Source organism: Bubalus kerabau, chromosome 17 (genome assembly GCF_029407905.1).
Source record: "Bubalus kerabau isolate K-KA32 ecotype Philippines breed swamp buffalo chromosome 17, PCC_UOA_SB_1v2, whole genome shotgun sequence".
Lineage (NCBI taxonomy): Eukaryota > Metazoa > Chordata > Mammalia > Artiodactyla > Bovidae > Bubalus > Bubalus kerabau.
In genome coordinates, this window is record NC_073640.1 from 15,732,355 (window position 1) to 15,742,520 (window position 10,166).

A 10,166-nucleotide genomic window follows, 5' to 3' on the forward strand; every position below is an offset into this window, starting at 1 on the left:
CGACTGTCAAGGCCAAAGGGGACACTCTGCCAAGCGACTGTGGGCTTCGGGCTAAACCAGATCCTGAGGTGCCCGGGAAGCACCCCTGAGGTCACCCCAATGTGACCGGAACCCCTAGATCCATGCCCAAAGCGGAAGCTTGAAGTACAAGAACTAGCTAACAACAAACAGCTATTTAGTTACTCTCTACGGACATTTGGACTGCGTTTTAGGCAGTTTTATGGGCAAATGCTATTCCGAGTGATCCCAAATTCCCAAACTGCTCAGGAAACATCTGCAGGGCGGACACCTGGAGTTTTACATGCAGCCCTTTGGCCTGTTCTCAGACATAAACCTGAACCTGAACAGAATCTGGATCTGAACCTGACAGTCCACAAGATGGGGCCTATGGAAGGGGTGGCCAGTGGCACCGAGGCGGAGGTCATGGGTCTCCTGTGCTCATCAGAGACTCTAGCCTTATGTGGGGCAGGCGGAGACCACGCCCGGCTGTCTCCCTCCTTAATTTGGACCCGTTTGTCCCAGGTGGGCCCAGGTGGACATACCACCATCACCTCCCTCCAGGTCTGCAGCCTCTGCAAGGCACAGCAGGAAGGTTGTTCTCAAACCCACCTATGGCCTCTCAGGGACTGCAGCTGTGGAGTGGGGTGATCGGGCTCATCAGCAGGATTCCCCAGGCTGACCTCTGCCTACCTACCCTCATCACATGTTCCCGGGTCAGAAACTCTCAATAGTATACAGTTCACTGTTGGTGAGTAGACAGTTTTACATAAATTCACAAACAGCTGAGTGAATGAATGATGGTGTCTGTCTGGGACAGTAGATGAATGTGCGAAAGCCGGCTGGCCATAGGCCAGGACCCTGGCCTTCTGTCCTGGTGGCTCAGGACACATCTGCAGACACCGACTGAGACAGGTCCCCATCACCCCCATCTCCACTCCCTTTTCATGGACGCATCTCCTTTCAGCCTTCTCCCTTTTGTACACACACTATTTATGATTGCAGCTGAACATGTGTTTTCTGCCTTTTTACATTAATATTCCATCATTTACATGTTCCCAAGTTTCTACAGGCTCTTCATTTAGCTGTTAAATAGCCTATTGTATTCTATTGTTTCAGAATCGGATAACCATGTTCTTCACCACAGAAGCTGCTACCCAATTTTGTAAATCAAGTTTCCTTGGAATGCAGTCAGGCTCCCTTGTCTATGTGTGGCCTGTGGCCACTTTTGTGCCACCCTGGCAGAATTGAGGAGCTGTGACAGACACCATAATCGTGTGGCCTGGAGAGCCAAAAATATTCACTATCTGGCCCTTTAAGAAAAAGCCCCCCAACCCCTCCACCCACCCAAACCCCTGTTCTAGGACGTTTAGATATTTTCCAGATATTGGTACTTAGATAACCATGCAGACAACATCCTTGAACATTTGAGTTTAAAATTCTGATGCTACTTCCCTGTGGTATAAAATCTTACTGATGGAATTAGTAGACTAGAGGAAACAAACAATCCTTGCAATGCTTGGTATTTCCCTGCATTTACCGTCATGTTGTTTGTGCAAAAGTCAGTGAAGGCTCTAGTTTCAGGGCAAATGAGCACTGAATGTCAGTGTGTAGAATGTCAGGGGTTAATGTGGGAAGCACAGAGCTGATACTTGAGGGCTTCTTTAATTTCATTACGGTGAATATTTAGTGACCAGATTCATATTTTGGTGATGTTTTTACTTTCCCACAAGTCCAGTGATGAAGTTATGCTTTAACGAGATCCCTGAACACCTTGGCTTACTGTGAAAATCCTCTTCTAGGGAAAAGGGATTCCTGGGAAGAGGAAAGGGGTTATTGTTCTAAGGGAACTGAATTTCCGTGGGGATCTCAGTGTCAGAGGGGAGCTTCTCCCTGGCGTGGGTTAGCTTGTGGGGGAAAACTGCCGAGATTAGCATCTAGGAGCCAGCTGCTTTGGAAGTGTGGGGTTTCCCCCTCGCCTGTTGATTGTAACCCCCAGGGAAATTCATAAAGAAATTAACATAGCTCTGACCAAACCCCACCCCTGCCCCGCTGCAGCCTTCAGGTTGGGGCCCAGGGTTCCCAGAGAGCCCCGCTGGTCAACCAGGTGGCCGAGGGGTGGGCTGCTCTGTACTGCTGACTCCAGTGGGAGAAGGCTCTGGGCTGGAGCTGTGTGTGCCTTCTGTGTTCCCATGGCCTCTGAGAGCAGATAGACACTTTCTAAGAGGCTGACAATTCCATGGCAGCCGACCAAGAGTCCTGAGGCGGAGGAGAAGCTAAGTTTCATGGTTTGTTTATGCTGCTTCTCAAGTTGACCAGGAAGACATTGTCAGATGTCACTCAGCCCTCAGCCCTCCACTCTGCCTGGACCCTGTGTGGCAGCCCACTGCTTCCAGCCTGGATATGGGACAAAGGAAATTCCCTGGGAGTAGAGTTGTAAACAAAAGTGTATCTCAGGACAGACTAAGTCAGGAACCCTCATAACCGTGGCCAATGCAGCCCTTCATGATCTACCCTGGTGGATCTTCCCCCAGCCACATGTTAGAACCCCCTTGGGGACTTTTGAAAAAACACTGACATTTATTTGGGAGTCCCACCCCCACATGTTATAAGTTAATTGATCTGGGGTGGGACTGCATTACCTATATTTCTCAAGGCTCCCCACAGACTTGATGAGCAGAGTGGAGACCATGGCCTCTGTGTAACTTTCCACTTCCTCCCCTTGGCCCCTCCACGCTCACTGTATCCCCTCTTCCAGCCACATTGGTGTTCTCACCACCCCTCCCCACCTGACCCCCTCTTACTCACTCATGAGGACACACATCCAGTCAGATAACAGATGTGAGTGTGGATTGAATGTGGCCTGGATTTCAGAGCCTGACACACCTGCATTCAGATCCTGACCCTAGCACTCAATGATCACCTGATTTGGGGCAAACTTCTACATGCTTTCAACCCGTTTCCTTATCTGTATGCTGTTGTGAGCACTGTGGGTGATCTGTATAAGTCACGATGGACTAAATATGAAGAATGCACTCTCAATAAGTTGTGATTTTAAAAATACCTTTGATTATTATTATTACTAAAGTGTTGGCCCTTAAGAGGGAATCTAACCATTTGGACGGCTCTTTGAGTCCTCAGTGTAGTTCTACAAAGAGTCTTTGAGCACTGCCAGCTTGTTACCTCTTTAAAAATATTTATATGTGAACTCTATCCTTGATCATCTTTAGGGATATCAAATCTTTATTTTTAGAAGTTGGTTTGAATGTTAGAATAGCCAAAAATCTTTCAGAATCAGTTCTAAAAGAACCGAATCAGTGATTCACTGATTTAATAAGCATGCATTGAATTCCAAGTGAAGAAACAAAACCAATTTCACAATTGGATTCTGCAATACCTGGATGGATCTGAGTCTCAGATGTCAAGGACTAATCTAATGTTGATGGCGCCTTTGCAGACTGGGGATGTACACCTATTGATTTGTTTATTTAACAAGTGTCTCCCAATTTTTTGCAGAAGAAGGCTGGGGAGAGAGGGAGAGAGAGAGGGAGGAGGTGGGGATAGACACATACATAACAGAAAAAAACCTGATCTTATAAGGAACACATAGGACAATCAAAGACATCATGAGAAGACTAATGACAATTAGCCTTAGGAAGCAAAATGTGTTACGAGCCACTGTTTGGGACAGCAACCCTCAGTTAAATAAGCAAAGCTTTGAGCAGAGACTAGAGGTGATAGCTGACAACTGGCCCTCTCAGGTAAACCAAATAGTGAATCATCAGTGGGTGGACAGACTTAAGTTAGGACACAAACATGTAGATAGACCTGGTCACCCCAGAGCCAATGTTAACCACCAGCATCTAACAATCATAGGTCATAAGACCATTTTATGTGTATTTCCTGGACTGTCTGCCTCAAGCCATGGGTTTCCTTCAAAGTTAGAGCATTAACCTTGCCGTCAGATGAGCCTGTGATGAGTCTGACCCAGCACAGTCTGGCTGTGTGGTCTGGGGCAAGACCCTTGAGCTCAGCATGTGACCTGATGGGAGAATCCCTGGCTTCAGTCGCAGGTCCCCATCCAGCATTCTTTTTTTACACAGTAACTGCCCCTCTGCTTCTGCTATAGTCTGGTCTCTGCCCCATTTCAAACAGCTGCTCGCTGTGCTTGCATAAAGGCCGCGCACGTGGGCCAGCTACCCAGCTGTCACCCTAACTCAGCCAGGCGTGGCAGCCACTGCCGCTCTGTGTGCCTGGGTCACTGTGACTGTCCTGCTCAGCAGGGCCTGTGCAGCTCCCCCAGGTCGGGGGAGGAAGAGACATGGCTCCATGGACAGCATTAGCCAGAACATCAAAGTCGGGAGGCCCTCTCAAGTCCAGTTGTGTGACCTTGAATGAGCCACATAACCTCTCTGAGTATCAATTTATCCTTAACCATACGGATGTGACAGTGTCTGCCCAACCAGGGGACAGGTGCCTCTGAGGGTCAGATGACACCTGCTGTTCTCCGATGTCAGTGCTAGAACAGTGTACTCTTCTGCCTGTCAGACGGTAGGGAGGAGGGATGGGCCCCTTGAGGCAGAAAACATGTCCTGTCCATCTTCACACCCCCGTTCATTTGGGATGCCTGGGTCCAGAGTCTCTCCTGTTTCTTAACTTTCCTAAACCTCTTCTATTTTCATCAGAAAAGAGGGACAATAATGGTTCTAGGAGAATTAACCAAATATGTATGTATTATACTAGTATGGCACTCAGAGGTGTCAAGTATTCAGTGTACATTAATGGAATCATTGCCACCATTATTATTCAGTGTACATTAATGGAATCATCACCACCATTATAACCATCATAATCACCATCATCATGACCCTTATCATCACCACCATCACCACGATCAGCATCACCACCATCACCATCATCTTCACCTTATCAACATCACCACCATCGCCACCGTCACCTTCTCTAACTTCCACTATATATTTCCCATGTGCCAAGAACTGAACTAAGAGATTTTGTAAATAAGTGTAAAAACCACTTAGCCTCCCAACCCATACTGTGGGTACTGTGATCATTATTCCCTTTGTTCAGGGGAGCAAACTGGGGCACAGACAGAGTAACACTTGAGGCTGATCCAGGCAGGAAGTGGCAGAGGCAAGATTTGAACCAAGCATCTGGCCCCAGAGTCTGCATTCCAAACTCTCTTAACTAGGTTGAAAAGCTATTTAAAGCTAGTTGAAAACATGCCGTTGAATGCACTTAGGCATAAAAACTTTATTTACATGCCTGAATAAAATTAGAAGATTTCACACTTAATTTAGCACATTGGACCATTATGTTGGATAACCCAAATCAGCTCTTCTATTTGATCTTGCTTAAAATTGGTTGATGCTGTTATTACTATGACTAAAAATGAAGAGGAAACACTTCCTGTGTTGTCTTGTAGCCAGATCAGCTGACAGTTTTCTAATACCTATAATTATTAACTGGAAAATTAGTCCTAATCTCTGCAAAAGAAAGTTTCCAAGTAAGATCTTTATCAGCAAACACATTGTGGATAGGGGGATAAACAGCCTGGTTCACCCCAAATGCCTTTTGTGTTGTTTGCTTCTTAAGAACACTCATGATTTCCTCTGAAGTTGGGCATATTTGGTGGCTGGCACTCTTGGTTTTGTTTTCCCTTTCCACGGGTCAGCATTGCTTCCATGGGCAAGAACATGGGATTCAGAGCCACGGGGACATCTGGGGCCATGCCCTACCTATGAGGAGGCTGGTTTCTTCAGGCCCTGAGACCAGGCTCCTAGTGAAGATTCCAGAACAGTGACCACCATGCTGACTCATCTGCGGCCAGGTGCTTCCCCAGTAGGGTGTCCATCCTAAAGCCTTAAGTTGGAGATGGTCTGGGGAGAGGTGTCTTTTGCCCCCCTGTTGGGGGGTGGCAACCACAAATGCCAATGGCAGTGATATAGAATATAAAGGATCTCTCCATCTTGCAATATTAAAAAATTATGAGTGGAAAGTTTTTTACACAGAACTTGAAAATGCAGAGTGAGAAGACACTTTAGGCTCATGGAGTTTCAGATGGGATTGTGATTATTAATGAGAACACAGTCTCACAGGCCTCTGGGGGAGTGGGAACAGGAATCAGCCCATGAATGGGGCATGTTTTGCCAAAGGTGACAGTCATCTAAGAAGGTGGAGAAACACTGCTGTGGAGACAAAGTCAGAGAGTTAGCGGAGAAGAAGAAAAACAGTTACTTTGCATTTATTCAATAAGTTATGTATTTCTGCCAAGTATACGAACATCACACCATGATGGTGTGATCACTCACCTAGAGTCAGACATCCTGGAGTGTGAAGTCAAGTGGGCTTTAGGAAGCAACACGAAGAACAAAGCTAGTGGAAGTGAAGGAATTCCAGCGGAGCTATTTCAAATCTTGAAAGATGATGCTATTAAAGTGCTGCACTCAATATGCCAGCAAATTTGGAAAACTCAGCAGTAGCCACAGGACTAGAAAAGGTCAGCTTTCATTCCAATCCCAAAGAAGGGCAACGCCAAAGATTATTCAAACTACTGCACGATTGCACTCATTTCACATGCTAGCAAGGTAATGCTCAAAATCCTTCACACTAGGCTTCAAGAGTATGTGAACCGAGAACTTCCAGATATACAAGCCAGATTTAGAAAAGGCAGAGAGGAACCAGAGACCAAATTGCCAACATCTGCTGGATCATAGAAAAACCAAGAGAATTCCAAAAGAACATCTGCCTCACTGACTATGCTAAAGCCTTGGACTGTGTGGATCACAACAAACTGTGGAAAATTCTGAAAGAGATGGAAATACCACACCACCTTACCTGCCTCCTGCGAAAGCTGTATGCAGGTCAAGAAGCAACTCTTAGAACCAGACATGGAACAAAGGACTGGTTCAAAATTGGGAAAGAAGTATGTCAAGGCTGTATATTGTCACCCTGTTTATTTAACTTATATGCAGAATACACCACACAAAATGCCAGACTGAATGAAGCACAAGCTGGAATCAAGATTTCTGGGAGAAAAATCAATAACCTCAGCTATGCAGGTGATACCAACCTTATGGCAGAAGGTGAAGAGGAACTAAAGATCTTCTTGCTGAAGGTGAAAGAGAAGAGTGAAAAAGCTGGCTTAAAACTCAATTCAAAAAACTAAGATCATAGCATCTGGTCCCATCACTTCATGGCAAATAGATGGGGAAACAATGGAAACAGTGACAGACTTTGTTCTCTTGGGCTCCAAAATCACAGCAGATGGTGACTGCAGCCATGAAATTAAAAGACACTCACCCCTTGGAAGGAAAGCTATGACAAACCTAGATAGCATATTAAAAAGCAGAGACATTGCTGACAAAGGTCCATATAGTCAAAGCTATGGTTTTCTCAGTAGTCATGCATGGATGTGAGAGCTAGACAATAAAAACTGCTGAGCGCCAAAGAATTGATGCTTTCAAACTGTGATGCTGGAGAAGACTCTTGAGAGTCCCTTGGACAGCAAGGAGATTACACTAGTCAATCCTAAAGGAAAATTAACCCTGAATGTTCTTGGGAAGGACTGATGCTGAAGCTGAAGCTCCAGTGCTTTGCCACCTGATGCGAAGATCTGACTCATTGGCAAGGACCTTGATGCTGGGAAAGAATGAAGGCAGGAGGAGAAGGGGACAACAGAGAACGAGATGGTTGAATGGCATCACCAACTTAATGGACACAAGTTTGAGCAAACTCCGGGAAATAGTGAAGGACAGGGAAGCCTGGCATGCTGCAGTCCATGGGGTTGCAAAGAGTCGGACACGACTGAGTGAACAGCAATAACAAATATGAACATTGCACCTGCTGGCTGCTCAGCGCTGAGCATGAACTTGTCTGAACTCAGGGAACAACAGCTCTGATTTAGGAGGTGAGTTAAGATACTAGAAAGACATGGCTGGGGTGGCGGCCCATCTTAGCCAAGACCCACAGCTGCCCACGGAGGCCTGATCTTCCTTGAGACCGATGGTCCCATCACAAAAGCTGTCAGCATCTGATTTCCTGAGAAGGATCACAGCTGCTGATGAACCTCTGATGGACAAGATACTTCTCAGAAGCAGCATTGCATCGCCTGTCTCCTCTGCTGTTGCACACATTCCTGCAGCATGCCAGCCACCCTTGCTTATGGTGTGTCCTCTGTGAGGCTTTCCCCTCCAGCGATGGAGCATCTATTTACAGCTTTCCATGGAGTAAGAGGGAAAGGAGCAATCTCCCGGGTTCTACCACTTGGGAGACATCTCCTCTGTTACTGTTCTCTGAGGCACATAGCAGTGAGGGGCACATCCAGGGTCACACGTAGGGTCACACACACACAGCGACTTCTGCGACTAGACGCTGTGGATGGACACCATGCCCTAGCATGCCATGTAGAATTTGGGCCCGGGGTTGCCAAATGTACTCATTTTTTAAAAGGTGAAGTATTTTTTGATAACGGAAAACTTTCCCATTTCTAAAACCCTTGTGTGTGCTTAGTCACTCAGCTGTGTCCATCGCCTTGTGACTCCATGGGTTTGACTGTAGCCCGCCAGGCTCCTCTGTCCACTGGATTCTCCAGGCGAGAGCACTGGAGTGGGTTGTCATGCCCTCCTTCAGGGGATCTTCTCAACCCAGGGATCAAACCCAGGTCTCCCGCATTGCAGGCAGATTCTTTACCATCTGAGCCACCAGGGAAGCCCTCCTAAAACCCTTCGGTTTCCCAAAATGCATAAGCTCGGTTGAATTCTGTCTAAAAAAATGTGAGTAGAGGAGTAGCATACCAAAGGGCAGGTCTGCACAATGGTGAAGAAATGAAAGGCAAAGGCCGAGGCACACGCCAGATGAAAGGAGACTCACGAGACCTCACCCTGAACGCACTGCGTGGTCCCAGGTTAAAGGCTGGATTGGAAGGCACCGTTCAGAGACAAAGATCGAGATCTGAACATGAAAGTTTCCTAAGGCTCCGTGACCACGTGGGTGTGTAGGATAATGTCCCTGTTCCTAAAGGGCCAGTGTTGTGGCACTCAGGGGCAAAAAGGGACACAGCCGCCACAAGTTACTTCCAAAGAGTTCAGCAAAATAAGCGAGTAACGATCATGATGTTGACCGTAAGAGAAGCGGTGAAACAGCAAATTTGCTAAATATTGACAATGGGTGACAGGCATATGGAAGTTCATTGTAATATCTGGCAATTTTTCTAAGGCTGGCCCCAACAATTTTTTTCAAAATAAAGACTTCGGTGGAAATAAACAGAAGAGGAAACACAAGGCTGAGTGAGACACACCAAGCTCTCTCACGGTCTGCTTTCCATCATGGACCCCCAGAAAGAGGCCCCCCCCCAGCAATAAAACACCCACTGTGACAAGGGGCTCAGGTCATTCAAGGCTGCAGAGGGCCAGATGCACCATGGGAGGAACAAGGTCCCTGCCCTCATGGGGTTTGTGTCCTGGATGCATTCAGGTAACAACCTGCATAAAATGACAGACTGTGCTAACGCTGTGAAGAAAGCAAAGTGGCAGCCACATGACGAGATGCTGTGCCTGAGCTTGACCCCCGAGGGCATGCCAGCTTTGGACGGGGAGGTCGGGGAGCTGGGGAGAAGCCCAGCCCTGAGGGAGCTTGGGAAGGATGTTCCAGGCAGCAGGATGGACGATGGATGCAAGACAGTCCTGAGGCGGTGGCCAGCATAACATGGGGAGGAAGCCACGGCCCACACGCCCGGGCCAGTGAGCAGGATGAGGCCTGGTGGCCATGGGGACTGTATTCTGAGAGTGACTCCAGACCACTGAAGCGTGCGACGTGCCTGACTCTGACCCTCTCTCCTTCCACGGTGGTTTTGGGAGTCCATGGCTGATGATCAGAGTAGGAACAGGATGCTATACATCTCATTGCCGTGTCAACACCACCCTCGGCACTCTGCATCTCTCCATCTCATCAACTGAATCCTCACATGGGCCCAATTAAGAAGGTGGGACTATTATCCCAATTTTACAGATGAGAAAATTGAGACATCAAAGCAAAAAGGGCCCCTGTGGAGACAAGCTCTGTTCTGGGTTGAACTGTGTCCCCTGAAAAGGTACATTCATGTCCTGACCCCCAGAAGCTGTGAGTGTGACTTTATCTGGAAATTGGGCCAA